The following is a 14,895-nucleotide window of genomic DNA, read 5'->3' on the forward strand; positions in this document are numbered from 1 at the left end:
TTAAATGTTGATTTTGTTTTTTTCTGATAAGCTGACTTAATGTTTAATCACCTAAATGTCAAATCATGAAATATGACCAACACAAGGTCTTTAGCAACCATTTTTTAATACGTTAAACCTTGAAAAGCTGCAACTTCTCAAACCAGAAAGGTTTTAAACAGGGCAGATATGAGTAACTGTATTAGAATCTGTATGTTTGTAGTACAGATCGTATAAAATAAGGATGTAGGGCAGCTGATGTCACCCTTTGTTTTCTGGAGAGAGGTTCTGAAGTCAAACAATAGTGCTACATACTGGAAATGCTGAGGCAGACAAAAAGGTGGAGCTGACCTTGTCTCCAGCCTCCTGGCACACAGCTCCATCGCGCCTACCTATCAGTCAATTAAGCCATGCCCTAATTATGCAAATATATGCATAACTCTTTGTGCTAAGTTAACGAATAAAGAAATTAGCTATAGAGACCAATACCATTTTTTTTGTACCACGCTGTAAATTTTGATGCAGGCGTTGAGATTTTAACATGGGTGTTAACGACAAGTCCTTGCCTTTTGGAGCCAGCCTCAAGTAGACACTTGAGGAACTGCAGTTTTTTGCAATTCTGATTTGGTTTCATGCATCAACACCAGAGTGTTCTGCTTGGTTTGTCCAACAGCAAAACAAGAAAAATGGGTTAAGCTATCTGTTAGGTTCACTAGCTGATACTGTTTGATTCATGCCTTTATGACTGATGAGTTTAGGCTGTGAAAACCAAAAAGAGACAAGGTTAAACATGGCTTCTGTCTGACAGTTAAGTGATACGAGCATTTGCAATAGTGGTACACATCAGAATCGACGGCTTCCACAGATGTCCTGCACCTCTTTGCATGTCGGTTTCACCTCTCTGACAGCTGTACAGCAGCATGCAAAACCAACACTACTACTAATCCGCAAACTCGCAGGTGTTGGTCTGCTTTACTATGCTCAGCAGATGCAGTCGGTTGTGGATGCTCATGTGAATCATGTTGCAGAATAAAAGCGTGGGTGATGACTGTCAGAAGAAAACTGGCTTGTTCTCAGTCTGCAACACATAGAGTCTAAGTCTGACTGCAAATCGCAGAGGGTTCCAGCCAGTATCAACAATGTTAAGAATTAGAATATGAGACGATGTAATCAACAAACTCAAGGGAGACCAGTTTCCCCTGCAGGCTCATTGCAGCGCAGCCTTGTTTCTCCTTTATTAGCGTCTCATATCAGGGGAGAAAAGCTCTTTGTGGTGAGTTACAGTGCATAGTGGGATTCATTACAGCTGAGAGCAGCCTTTGTGATCAAACAGGCCTCAAACAAGTAATCATTGATATTGTTTTGATCCCCATGCCACATGTATCTGCAGGGTTCTTGTAGCACACACACTTCTGTACATTCATTTGTTCAGAGATGAAACAATCGAAGCAACGACACGTGAGGAATACAAAGGAAACTGGCGGTGGAAAAGAAAGAAATACATATAGGGATCACTTTGTTACATGTGTGCAAATAATCAATACATCCATCTTTGTGATATAGCGGCCTTGTTGGCATGTCATTGACCTACAGGGCTGGACACAGGGTGCTGATTGGGTAATTGCTCTCTTACTCAGGATCCCCCCTTAGAAAGCTAGAACCCTGCTGATTCATCAAAGTACCACATGCACATACATACAGTGCACACACGAACACAACCATACACATGCAGAGACACTTTTTGTCATGTCAGCCAATCAGGGGGCTGTATTATTGCAGCTGCAGGGTTTTGGATTGGGCCGGAGGTGTTGCTCAGGATAGCTTGTTTGTGGTGGCTCTGCAATTTTTTGTTGATTAGCTTGAACATTGTGAGCATACAGGGGTGAACATTACACACACAGTTACCTATTAAGAACACTGCAGGGTTGTTGATTCTGACATGGAAGAACTGAAAGGAACTAAAGGAGGTCGATGAGAGAAATGAGAGACTATGTATGTATGGGGACAAAACGGCTAAGCTAGAGAAACAGAGGGTGTATGATGAAGGATGGATGAGAAACAGAAGGGATAAATGGTGGAGGAGGAGAGGGACAGAAAACTGCAAGCGCATTATGTTCAGGGTGAGTGGCAGGTCAGTTATTTTGCAACACTTGTGATAGTTTGTGTCACTGCACAGGCAAATTTGTGGGTGTAAGCAAACTGCATTTAAGCTTTTGTACATCTGTAGGTTTGTGAGTGTGAGGGTGAGAATGTGCATTTTTTCATGTGAAGAAAATGTGGATTAGAAACTGAAGAGCTTCTCTTGGCTGACCCGTCAATGACTGCCAGCACCAACACACACAACCACCTACAAGCGTATAAGACTCACAAATTCTTAAGCTTCAAACTCCAGCAGACTCTTTAGTGAGATTGGACTCGTGTATATGTAAAGAAGTTTCATCCTCTAAAGGTTTGGAAAAGGTCCCAGACCACGGGCTACTGCACTATCAAATGTAACAGGACAGGAACATAATTACTCATTTTAAACAGCATTCACTTTCTAATCATACTCGGTCTGAAACAGGCTGGTGCAGGCGGTGGGACAGACTCCAAACTCTTTCAGGTGGGACTGTCATAAATGGGAACAGGTCCAAAGTAGTTCCCTTACAAAGTCTGACTATAGTAGTAACACACATCTTCAATAAGCTGCAGGCTCAGAATAGTAAAATTCAAGTTCAAGAGAGCATGCAATACCTGTGATGAAGCTAAAATGTGTTATTATCACATATTTTTCAAACATTTTAAAGTCATTCCACGATATTTCACATGAAACTCAGCTCACATCTCATCACTAAAACTATTCAGACTTTGAAAACAGTTGCAAAATGTCATCCTGGACTATTTAATGACCGTATGAAAAGTTAAATTCATTGTCTAAGCTTGACTTTGACCAAGTCTGTTTGCACTGATCTCATCTGGCTTAACTCATGGTAACCTTGAAAAATTACTCAGGTTCAACATTTCAATTAAGTGTATTTCTCAATGTCTGTGACATAAATTAAAGGAGAAATGTTAAACTTGCATATCCATCTTCTATTAGCCACTTGAGGTCGGTAGAAACGCTTTTAAACACACTATTGACATATTATCACCTTTTAAGTTGAACAAGTGACCAGTAAACAGATACTTACTTATTTTAGTACTGCAGCAACTTAATCTTTCATTTGAAGAGTCCCTGGTGATGGATGTATGTCATTGTATAAATGGTGTCCTTTACTCCAAGTGAGGGAAATAAATCACCCTTTAACCAAATACTCTGCTATGTTGAATAACTGTTATCTTGCAGTGTTGTTTTGGAGCTGTTTTGCTGCAAACGGCTGCCCAATGCAGCAGAAAATGACATTATAAGCAGAGCTTTAATCAGGCCAGTAGGCTCTAGCACATGCTTCACATGGCCACTCCATATTATAGTTTCTCTTGGTGATTCATGACAGCACCTAAAATATATTACCAATGGCATACCGTGTCAAGCATGCGTTCTTTCGCAGGCGTTACATGATGCTCACTTGTCTGTTTTCGCCAGAGAGTAACATCAAATTAATACTAACTCTATAGTCTTTACAGTGTTTGATAAGAAAGGGAAATCTGAGTATAAAGAAGACGACTGAAAATAAAAGGGAGCGTGGCGATGAAGAGATTCTTTGTTTGACACACTGAAGCAGTTTTTTCAATAAATAAATGTATGTTTTGAAAATCACCATTATATTCTGGTATGTTCATTAACTGTATAGATTTCAAGTGTTATACTAATGATTCACTGATAGTGACAGCACAATACACACAACAGTAAAAAAGGGGAGCACAAGCATTATTTTTTTCCACTTAAGCACTGATTGTAAGAAAACCAAAACAGTCAAACCACCGGTTGGTCAACTAAAAATGAGTTCAAACTTCCCAAGGATCTTCTTAGCTGAGGGTAAAAGCAGATTCAGGTGAATTCTCTTCATGAAATTGTCAACTTAAGACACTTTGATGAAATATCCTTCATATTTATAAAAGAAGCCTTCCATCACGTCCTCGATCATATTCAGCACAGTATGGGATCTGCAGCTAAGGACGAGTGTGTGGCATAAACAGAGACTGTCAGCTATTAATTACAGGCTTTTATTGGCCCTCATCTTAAACAATGTTACTGTGGAATGTAATCACATGCAACTGTGCTATTGCCATCTGGAGTAGGAGAGCATCAAAACAGAGCAGCATTGAGCCGCCTCTCTGGCACCAGTCTGACAGCCATCCACCAATGAAAAATGATTCCTCTCCAAGTAAAAAGGCACCCTGGTATAGCAGTGGAACGGAGCTGCCAGAGCTGTTTTCAGCACTTTATGTCTCTCATTTGCTCAGCTGTTCCTGTCATCTTGGCTGCTCAACTGGATGGGCCTGGAAGACAGTTATGGATGTATGGAATGAAGCCTGCTGCTACAGTTGACAAAGGGACTTCCAAACAGATAATACTGAGATACCAGAGTGATACTGAGGCAATATTAGCAGACACAAACCAACCTGGTGAAAAACAAAGCATTAACAAACGCCTGTTCTCCTTCAACACCATAAAAGTGGACACATACTGATGTTGAGGCACTGGATAGAGGATAACACTTAAAATTTAAAATGAGAGCCTCATAACAGAGCATGTAGAGATTGCTTCTTGGCACGATCTGTGCCAATGAAGTGCCAAAGAAAATCATCCTCACCCCTGTTGTTTGCCAATTCAATTTACCTCCCAGAAAATATAATCCCCAAGCTGTGCAGCCGTGCGGGCTTTCCAATGTGAGGAAACAAAATTACAAAAGCTCAGCAAGGAGCAGGAGATTGGATGCCACAGATATAACACAATTCTGTCGCTGAATTGCAGAGAAAACTTTCAGAGCTGTTTGGTCAGATTACTGGTGGAATGTGCTTCCAACCTGCAAAGAAACAGGTTTATTTTCTCAGTAGTTAGATGGGTTTGGAGGTTTTGTACAGCCAGTCACACAAGTGACGTAATGTTCTGATCTAATTTCAGATTACTGATGATAATCACCCTATTTTGATATCAGATATCAAGTCATTACAATGTAAAAACAAGCAGAATCCATTAACTTATTAATCTGATTTACCTCACTTTTTACCAAAAGCTATGGATACTAATGTTTTGGAAAGAAATCTGGACTTCTCAGCTTAACTTTGAGGAATGAAGCTCCGGCACCAGTGACCGGAAAAGTCTCCAAGCAGGAGACTAATAGGGGTGGGAACTGAGCGGCAAAATTTCAAACAAGGGGGCAAAGATGGGGGGATGACACCAAATGCAAGTATATAGGGCAATCATGAGCCAGAAGAGAGCAAGGCCTCCTTAATGCTATTGTTCACTGCTTCCGATTTTTTGTCCACCATTGCACAAGTCTTCACAGTTGACCACTTCACAGCCTGTGGTAAATCGGAGCGCTGGGTTAACTCTGCCTCCTGGTTTTTTAACTGCAGCACGCACTTCTTCGGCTTGAGTATTTCTGGTGGACCTAAAGAACGGGAGGTAACACTGGTTACTCAACTCTTTTTGACTTTTTAAACTTCCTTTTTTAGCAAAGCTTTCTTCATTTATTTAAGACTGGGTTGCTTATCTATGTGAATTAGATGCTTAGTGTGACAGGCTATACAAAGCCAACTACAAAGCCAACTTCAAAGCCTTCACCAGTATCATTATGTTTACTCCAATCTGTGTAGTGGCCTGCTTTCTCTGAAGTGTTGCCATGTCAAAAGATTATAGATACTTTAAAGAGCTGCTTAAGATAAGGTGCAGAAGGCAAAGCACTCAATTTTCTGGACATAAGGAGTGAGAAGTTTGATTTTAAGCTTGCTGTAACAAATAAGAAAAAGGTTTTATTATTTGCATGCAAGAGTGGCGAAATGTGCACGAGTTAGATGGAAACAAGGTTTTTATATCAGCGTTTAAATTCTAAATTCTAAACTGATGCAGAATGGAAGTTCTCCAAAAGTGTGAAAACCAAGCAAAACAAAAACATTTTTAAATCTGACTGTTCAATGTTCCAGGAATAGAAACAATTATCAAAATCTTCCAAATAGGATGGATTCCAAAAGGATTAAGACAGAGAGGGTCGTGCATGCAGATGTGTATACACTCTGATACAGACACTTGCTGCCTTCACACACGCTCACACACAAACACGCAAGCTGTATCTTTTTTCTCTCTCTCTCGAAAACAACACAGCGGTTTGGGAGGAATTAGTTGAGTGGGTTATTTCAGAAGAACCGTATTATTTTGAAGCCCCACTGTGAGAAGACTGCAGTCCTTTTATTTTAAAGTGAATACACTTCAGTTCTTTTCACCGATTTTCCCATTCTTCTCTCTCAATCCTGCTTTTACAGCTCAGGGGTTCTGAGAGCCTTTTTTCTACAGTACCCCCTCCCTATGGAGCTGAAGAAAACAGATGACTGTACAAGATTCAAAAAGAACTGCACATGTAGCACTTAATGACTGACATTTACAGATTTTTGGGGTTTTTTAGATGTTACCAAGTCCAAAAGCTCCTTAAGACTACCCTACTACACCCACAGACCCAAAACAGCTTCTCTGTTTCCTTTCAGTGTATGTCCTCGTCAGAGCTGGAATTTGGCCCGTACTAATCATTACAGAGAACTGTGGATCTGATTTCAGCGTAACTTGGTGCATGATAAAATCTAAAACAAGTGAAAACTTATTTTGGGTCCATCCAACAAAGACATATCATGAAATCATCATCTTGTTGTGTTTCAGTGAGCATTAGCAGTATGCAGGAAAACAGGTGTAGAAAGCAAAAGAGGTAGAACAGAGTTTGCTGTGATATAATCTTGCCACCAATCAGCGGGCATCTAATGAGGATGCAGCTTTAATTGAAGTCCTTAACAGATATCCGTTTACAATTGCAGCAAACTCTGTTGAAAATGTCTCTTAATACTGGCTCTATTCTCACTTCTCAAGTTGCTAATAGTGAAATGAAGTCTCAGCTGGAAGTCATTTCACTGCTCTGGGATCCATATGAGGTCATGGGATGATAGCCGATGTGTTCTGAGATTGGTATTGACCTAAACAGAGCAAGAATGATAAATCACTTGTGCGTACACCTTGGTTGATATTAGCTTATTGGAGATATTTACATTCTCATCTGATAATAAGATAATACATTTCAGAGCAAATCCCACAATCCCTTTGGAGTTAATGCTCAAACATTTTGTAGTAGAACTTCAGTTTTCAGCTGTAAAATCATTCTGAGGAAAACTGTTGTGTTCATGGTAAACCTGGAACAAAATATGGGACAAATGTAAAACATATTTTTCACTTTAAAAATCTACTAGACAACATATCCCTGTTTGAGAGAATAGAGAACTGGTGGGGCCCCAAACTAAAACTAATCAGATGAAAGTATGCACTATTTTTCTTACTTTTTGATTAGTGGGTAACAGATTTCATCAAACATAATACCAATGTCATTCAACTTTTTTTATGTTCAGATGTTTGATAATATGCTGCAATCAACATTTGAAAGTGAAGGCCAAATATTGCAGTGATGGCTGCCAAGTTATTAATTCTAAAAATTGTGATTAATTGCTACATTCAATTCGTTAATCGCGATAAATCACATTTTAATTGAATGTTTAAGCATTCTACCACTTAGCATTTCTAGGACAAACTGAACTGTAAAATGAGCGAGCATGTGAAAATGTGCTGGTGTGTGTTTGAAAGCAGAAGAGAGAAGGGAAGCAGACCGACATCCAGTCACCTGTACCTGTACGCTGAGCTTGTAGGTGGTAGCTCAAGCTCTAAGTACTTCATTGATATTTTAATTGTGTTTTACACCAAGTTCATATTACTTTTGAACTTTCCACTGAGCCTTTTCGGAGTTTTTCACAAGTGAAAAAAAGCACAGCAGTATCATAATTTTCTATAACGGTAGCAGCAGGAAGCAGGAAGACACTGCGGTAGCTTAACTACGATGTGACTAAAAGGACAAAATAGCACACTTTTATTAAAATTGAAGTGCTAATTTAATCCTAATTGCATTGCAAATCACACGCTAACGCTGACAAACTGAGATACATATTTAAGCTCCTGTAATGTTTCCCAGGCTGGTTCTCTTGACAACCAACCTCTTTTATCTCTTAACACCTCATCACATCTCACTTCTTCTCTCTGACTTCCTCCTTCTCCCACCATCACGATAATAGGGATGCCTCACAAACTCATTCTCACCACAGCTCTCTCTTTCCCTAATCAAATCCACTCTTCCCTCCTTCACCCCTCTCTCTGACAGAGACGGATGGCGGCCTTCACCCGTTTATCGCCTTTACATATTTCTCTGCCCATCCGCTTAACAACACATATTCATACGTGCTGACTCTTCATCCTCATCTTCTTCAAACTCCTGCTCCTTTCTAGCATCTCCCCCACTCATTCTCTTCATGCTAGTGGGTTTCATTCTCTTCCATGCTCCCACCATCTTGTGCGCTCCTCTCTCATTCTCTCCTCTTTTTGTCTCTCGCCCCTCACTGGATTTGAAGCAGTTAGCCTCTCTCTGCGTCCCACAATTGTTTTTTTTTTCCGTTTCCAGATCCAATATTGACACCCGTCTCCCTGTGCTTTCTACACATTTTTGGACAGCTAAAGAGGACAGAATACGACAGGGGAACGACAGAGGAGTGATAGTATCAAAAGGATGAGTGGGCTTGCAGTACACACGACTGCCGCACGAAGAGGCTTTGTGGGCGTTCTTTTGTTCCTTGCCTAGAGAGAGAGAGTGTGTGTGTGAGAGTATGTGTGTGTGTGTCAGCCTCCCTATAATTATGATTGTGTGGGAAGACTGTTTTGGTATGCTCGCGGTTGTTTCTCCATGCAAGCACTCACCTAATATCAAGGGCCTGGATTATGAGTAAGAGTGCATGCTTGGAAGTCTTGGTGTGATTGAAATGGCTTTTATGTGAAGGGCTGCTGCTGCTGCCTTCCATTGTTGGATCTGTGCCGGTGGAGCTTGTGTGTAATTTTTGATCTAACAATGTCAAACAGCTTGTCAGCAATAAGCTTCCATTGCCATAAAACTTCACTTTTTTTCAGTTATTTCCATCTTCAGTTTCCAATAGTCTCACATCAACCTTTCAATGTCACCACTGTGACTGGCTGTCACTGGTTCTGACTGAAACCTTCCTGTTCACACTCCAATCAGATCTGTGGATTACCCTGCTTGTGATAAGTGGCTTTTGAGAGCTAATACAAATCCCCTTGTTTGTAAACACTGCAACATTCCCTAAGTCGATTATAGGCTAATGGCATTTACGCCTGCCAGAGAGGATGCACAAACACATTCGGCATAAGCAAGATTTGGAAATCTGCAGGCGAACACACACTACCACCAGAGAGTATATATGATTTTTAATTATGGTGTGCATTTACGAAGGCCTGACATTTATAAAAGTCCACAGAGAGTTAAAGACGGAGTCCAGAAATGAAATAACGGCTCTAAGTGCAATAGGTCTTCAATGTGAAATAACAAAGATACTCCCAAATAGACACATTAAGAGCTTTTTGAGTCAAGCCTCCAGCTTCTTTTAATTGCGCGGGTTTAGGTCGGGGTTCAGAAGTATCACTGGAATACACTCTTAATGGAAATGTATGGTTCTAAAGCTATTAGCGGCTTCATATTTATGTGGGTCTGGCTGCACCCTCCTGGGGCCGTGGTGGGTGTTTAAACAGAAACTTTTTTGGAAGTTAGGGTGAGCTTAGGTTCAGCCTCACAGCTCTTGAGTCGTGCTCCAGCAGTGGGGGTACCAAGTAGTTCCTTCCACTGACGCTTTTAGCTGGTGTTCTCGCCCGTTCACGCAGCCTTTTCTGCTCTCTCCAACTCTACTGTTTTCTTGCTCTCTGGAGGGTGGAGGGTTCATGCAGGGTAGTGTTGCAAGTTATTTCCCAAAATAGAAGAAAAGGAAAAAAACAAAACAAAAAAGCTAAGGACGCTCATGTGGTACAATTGCCCAGGAGCACACACACCCTCTCAAAAACACTCACACCCTGCTAAGTGCACATGTAATTTCATGTGAAGTCACCCTTCTCACAGAGAATATTACTTAACTTTCTTTTGCTTGTTGTTTGATCCCTTTTTGCATCTTTCTTCCTGAACTCTCCTGTGATTCATCTCTATACCCTCCGTCTTTTATTGACTGACTCCCATCATTCTTTCTTCCCTGAGAAGTACCAAGCAGGGTTGATGTAAAAGGGTTTCGCCTGCTGCTTTCTGTGTGTGTGAGTAAAAAGAGCGAGAGGGTATGTGTGAGTGCATGCTCACATCTGTGTGTTCCCTTCTTGCTGCAAATTCAGCAGCAACCTCTAAAGAGAGAGTAAAAGCTTGCTAAGTGCAGAGAAATGTCACTTTAATTTGCACACAGGAACACACACCCACGGGAGTGGCCAGGTGGAGTGAACATCCACAAACGTATACATTAAGTGTATATTTTAGCTGATAGTGACTGTGCACACAGAGGCCAATGCAGGAATTCACATACTGGACTAAACCTGTATGCTGCATCAGAACAATGTGAAAGATAAGACTTTATTGATCCCCTGAGAGGAAACTGAAGAGCTGCAGGAGTACAAGAAACAGACCAGAGGGTTCAAGATAAAAGGAGAAATGCTGTAGTAAATAAAATCACAGTTATAATACTTTGAGCAAAATGATACTCAGATTGAGTGTAAAAAGATTGAATTATGTGCTATAGAAAAAAATATATGGGTAAACTGATATAGTGACTAGAGAGTTGTCAGAGATCTTGTGCAGTACTGATACAAAATCTTGCGTTTGGCTTGTAATATAAATCACTTGTTTTTAGTGTGAGCAAAAAAAAATCCTTATTTTTGTCTTAAAGTTGCTGGAGAAAGAACACAGAACAAGACTCATGAGTGATCTCTGAAAGAGTGTTACAGTGTGCGCACAATATATTATCTTTAGTGCACAATAAAATGATCTTGTGTCACAGGTTATCTAGTGCACACAAGACAATGATCTTGTGTGGACAAGAAAATAATCTGATGTGCATAACTTATTACCTTGTGCACACAATTATTTTCTCATAAGCTCAAGATAACTGAAGCGCACAAGAAAAAGAATCTTGTGCGCATAAGATAACTAGAAAGGGAAGTGGTTGTGCTTGCTATCTCTTGCCATATGTGATGAATCAGGCATACATTCTCACTTTTAGCTTTAATATGTAAATAGATTAGGGAGATTAATGTTACATTCATGCTATCGCTAGTAAATAATAATGTGGTGAGCCACATATGCTCAACAGCAAATCCCTTATCACAATAAAAATGCCGAATACTAGATTCAGTGTTTTTCTTAAACATACCACCTGGATAATAATCTCTCTTAACAAGAATCATGGACTTTATGTATCTTAGTGGAGCTTATTACAATTCAACACAACATGGGGCACACCCATCAAATCTGCACACCGGAGCAGTTTTACTACGCAGAAAATACCAGTCCTGGTGTATAACTCATAAAAATACATTCTAACAGTATCAACACTAAAAAGCAAATTACCAGCAAATAATGGCATTTAAAGAAGTCCAATGTTAAGTGGTGGCAAGTGGAATTATTACCATTGCTGCAAAGGTTAATAACTTGTGCACACAATATAAATGTTAACATGATGGTACATTAGGGGCTCTGCACATTTCATTTTTTCTAATCAAACATTGAAGGTATTAGAACTAAATTAAAAATGCATTTTTTATGATTCATGTTACGCAATTAAATTTTCTCCCTGTTGGAAAATCCACAGATCCATTTTTCTATCATATTGTTCGTGTGTGCATTTTCAAATTGCACATGTAAACAACTGAGGAGAAAATGTCATAGATGGAAAATAGATGATATATAGTCAAGTAGATTGGCTTTACTGGGGTAGAAAATTGCTTTATTGAAGAAAATTAATAAAGCCTAATGGAGATGGATTTCTTCTTCATATTTGATGCAGTGGTTCTTTCTATTTCCACTTCATTTTATAGGAAACTGCTTAAGAAGCTGAACAACATGACAGAGTGCACCCGAAAGTAAATAAACGGACACAAGGCATGACTTTTAAAGTGATCTCACTCTACTAACCTGCGTCAAATCAATTATTCATATGATCACTATCTTTGAATGAGGAGACAAAGGGTAGGATGGACAGAGTGTAAGGAGGAAAGAAGTGAGAGATGTAGAGAGCAGGTGGAGGAATGTAAACAAATGGGACAAGGTGCTATCCATCTCGCTGGGTCAGATCGATCACCAAGTGGATGGATCGGTTACACCCAACTTTTGTGCATTTGTGTGTGTGTGTGTGTGTGTGTGTGTGTGTGTGTGTGTGTGTGTGTGTGTGTGTGTGTGTGTGTGTGTGTGTGTGTGTGTGTGCGTGTGTGTTTGCGTGAGTGTGAGTGTGAGTGTGAGTGTGAGTTAGAAAGCTTCAAGACTGCACTGCTTCAGTTGCAAATGAGATTTGCTCCCTAACAGGCAAAGAGCAAGGGGAAGATGCAGAGGTGGAAGAAGAGAGAGATGTCAGGGGGGTAGAGTGAGGAAGGAGAAGTGAGGATGAGGTGGGAGAGAAAAATGGAGGCAGGGGAAAACCTAGAGATGAAGCAGATGGGGAGGAAGGATGGGTTAGAAAGTTAGATAAATGAAGGAGTCGATGGAGGAAAGGAACAGCGGGGAAGGATCTTGTTTCTGTGCAAGGAGTTGAGCACAGAGCAAAATGATGTGCGTGTGTGGCATGAAAGATGTGCGTGTGTGTGCGTGTGTGTGCGTGTGTGTGCGCGTGTGTGTGTGCATAGTTTTAACTGGAAGTATGAGCAGGAGAGGCAAGGAGACATGGAGGGCAGTAGAATCAGCAAACGATAGAGACAAGAGAAAAAGACTACGGCAGAGGAGGAGGAGAAAGAGGGACGAAGGTGGCGAGGTAAAGCTGTGACTGATAACATTGTTGTACTCGGGTTGCCTCAAGGGCAGACAAGACAGAGAGAAAGAAAGAGCAGGAATGAGACATAAAGAAAGAAAATGTGGAAATTTACAGAGCAGCCAGAGGCAGAGACGGTTATAAGATGGGAGGTGAGCAAGGATGGAGAGACGGGATTGAAGAAGACAGAAAACGCAATGAGGAGCACTGCAGCGAGAGATAAATGTTGGAGGATAGATGGCAAGGAAACAAAGAAGGATCCCTAAGAATAGAGTCAGGGGAAAGAGAGGAGAGGTGGGTAAAAAGAGGCATGACACAAGGAGAGAGATGTGAAGGCTTTCATGAGGAGCGAGAAGAGGTGAAAATTAAAAAGAGAACAGGAGAAGGTGAGAAGAAGTAGAGGAGTAAGTTATTACTAGAGTGCAAACAAAGTGCAGAGGGGAGAAAAGAAGAGGGGAAAAAAGGAAAAAAGGGGGTGAAGAAAAGATAACGGTCAAATGCAGGAGTGGAGAGACGGACCGCACAACAGGGGAGAGCGTGATTGTATTGATATTCAGAAAGCATCTGGGAAAGTAAGCCGTCTTTGAGACTGAGCATTAGTAAAGTACGGGGAGTACGTTGGTGGAGCGAGGACAGAAGAACTCTGCTCATTCTACATTTGGGCTTCTAAGGCGCTGCCGCAAAGCACGCAAATTTTTAAGCGGCAGTTCACTTTCTCTGGAGCATTCTCACATTTTACCATGCACGCCTCTGCAGGAGCTCGGGAGCAGTCGACTTCCAACATCGACAGCCCCTGGGGGACAGGCTGTCACTGCAGGCATTCGTGACTTTGTCCCCCCCGGCACACACATACACATACTCCCTCTGCAAGTCACTTTTTTATATCTTGAAACTGATGACACCAGACATAAGGAAATAACTATCTGCGGTGCTGCTGCGAAGCTTGAGTGTGTACGGAGGTTTTATTTTTAGATTTGGCTTGAGAAAGGGGTAGAGGTCCTGGTAGTCATTACAGACCTCTAGCACTGCCAAGAGCCACTCAGGTATTTAGCGTTGAGTACTAAAAAGCAAAAATCGACAACAGAAGCTGTGTTTTCTAACACTTCAGGCTTTGTAGCCTATTAAAGGTCGTATGAATGGGCACAAACCTGTCTTTGTGCCCGTCCTTTCAAATTAAACTGCATTTCTCTCCTTAACTAATTGCCCATCAGTTTAATGTTCCGCCCTAACATCCTGTTTGAAAAGGAAATGCATGACATTAAGGAAGTAATGATACCATTCAGTGGGGCCTGAGGTAATCCATATGTGATCTATTCCCATCATCTAAGAGGTATACTGCTTATTCCCTTCCCCTCTCTTTGGCTTTAAGAACATTTGGGAGCGTGAGATAAAACGTATCATTATTTTAAGCACAAGGTTTCTTCATCTTTTTGATGTCGACGGAAGGTTTCAAAAATAGGACACTCAAGCCCGTCTAATGGAGCTAATAGAGCTCACATTTTGGAAGTAGACCAAAGCAAACCATGTAGTAGGGAGGAGAATGAAAAATGCGGCTGGAACACCCCCCTCCCACTCTCACCCCGCCCCTCTTGTGCTTTGATATCGACGCTGCTTCAATATGTGAGCTAAATGGTAAAGCCTTTTCTAGTTTCACGCTAAAAGAGCAAAGTTAGCACCTTAATGGAAAATATTGAGTCGACAATGCGCGTCAGCCTGTATCGTCAGCATGATATACGGTTATGTCTGGTCGTTACTCAAAGTATAAGGTTGCAGACATTATATATCACCATAATCACCACACTCCACTACACCACACAACTTCCCCTGATTGCTTTGCATGAAAATACACCTTTTACAATGATGTTGGCTTCTCTGTGCGTGTCTGCCTGAGTCACCATCTCATCCTCTTGTCTCCTCTCCACT

General features: G+C 41.0%; 1 protein-coding gene across 1 annotated transcript in view; it reads right to left on the reverse strand.

Annotated features, from left to right (window-relative positions):
- Nucleotides 1-14,895, reverse strand: part of LOC117807144 (pyruvate carboxylase, mitochondrial-like) — a 408,892-nt gene that overhangs the window by 111,787 nt on the left and 282,210 nt on the right. The gene's annotated exons all lie outside the window — the stretch shown is intronic.

Source organism: Notolabrus celidotus, chromosome 23 (genome assembly GCF_009762535.1).
Source record: "Notolabrus celidotus isolate fNotCel1 chromosome 23, fNotCel1.pri, whole genome shotgun sequence".
In the NCBI taxonomy this organism is placed as follows: Eukaryota; Metazoa; Chordata; class Actinopteri; order Labriformes; family Labridae; genus Notolabrus; species Notolabrus celidotus.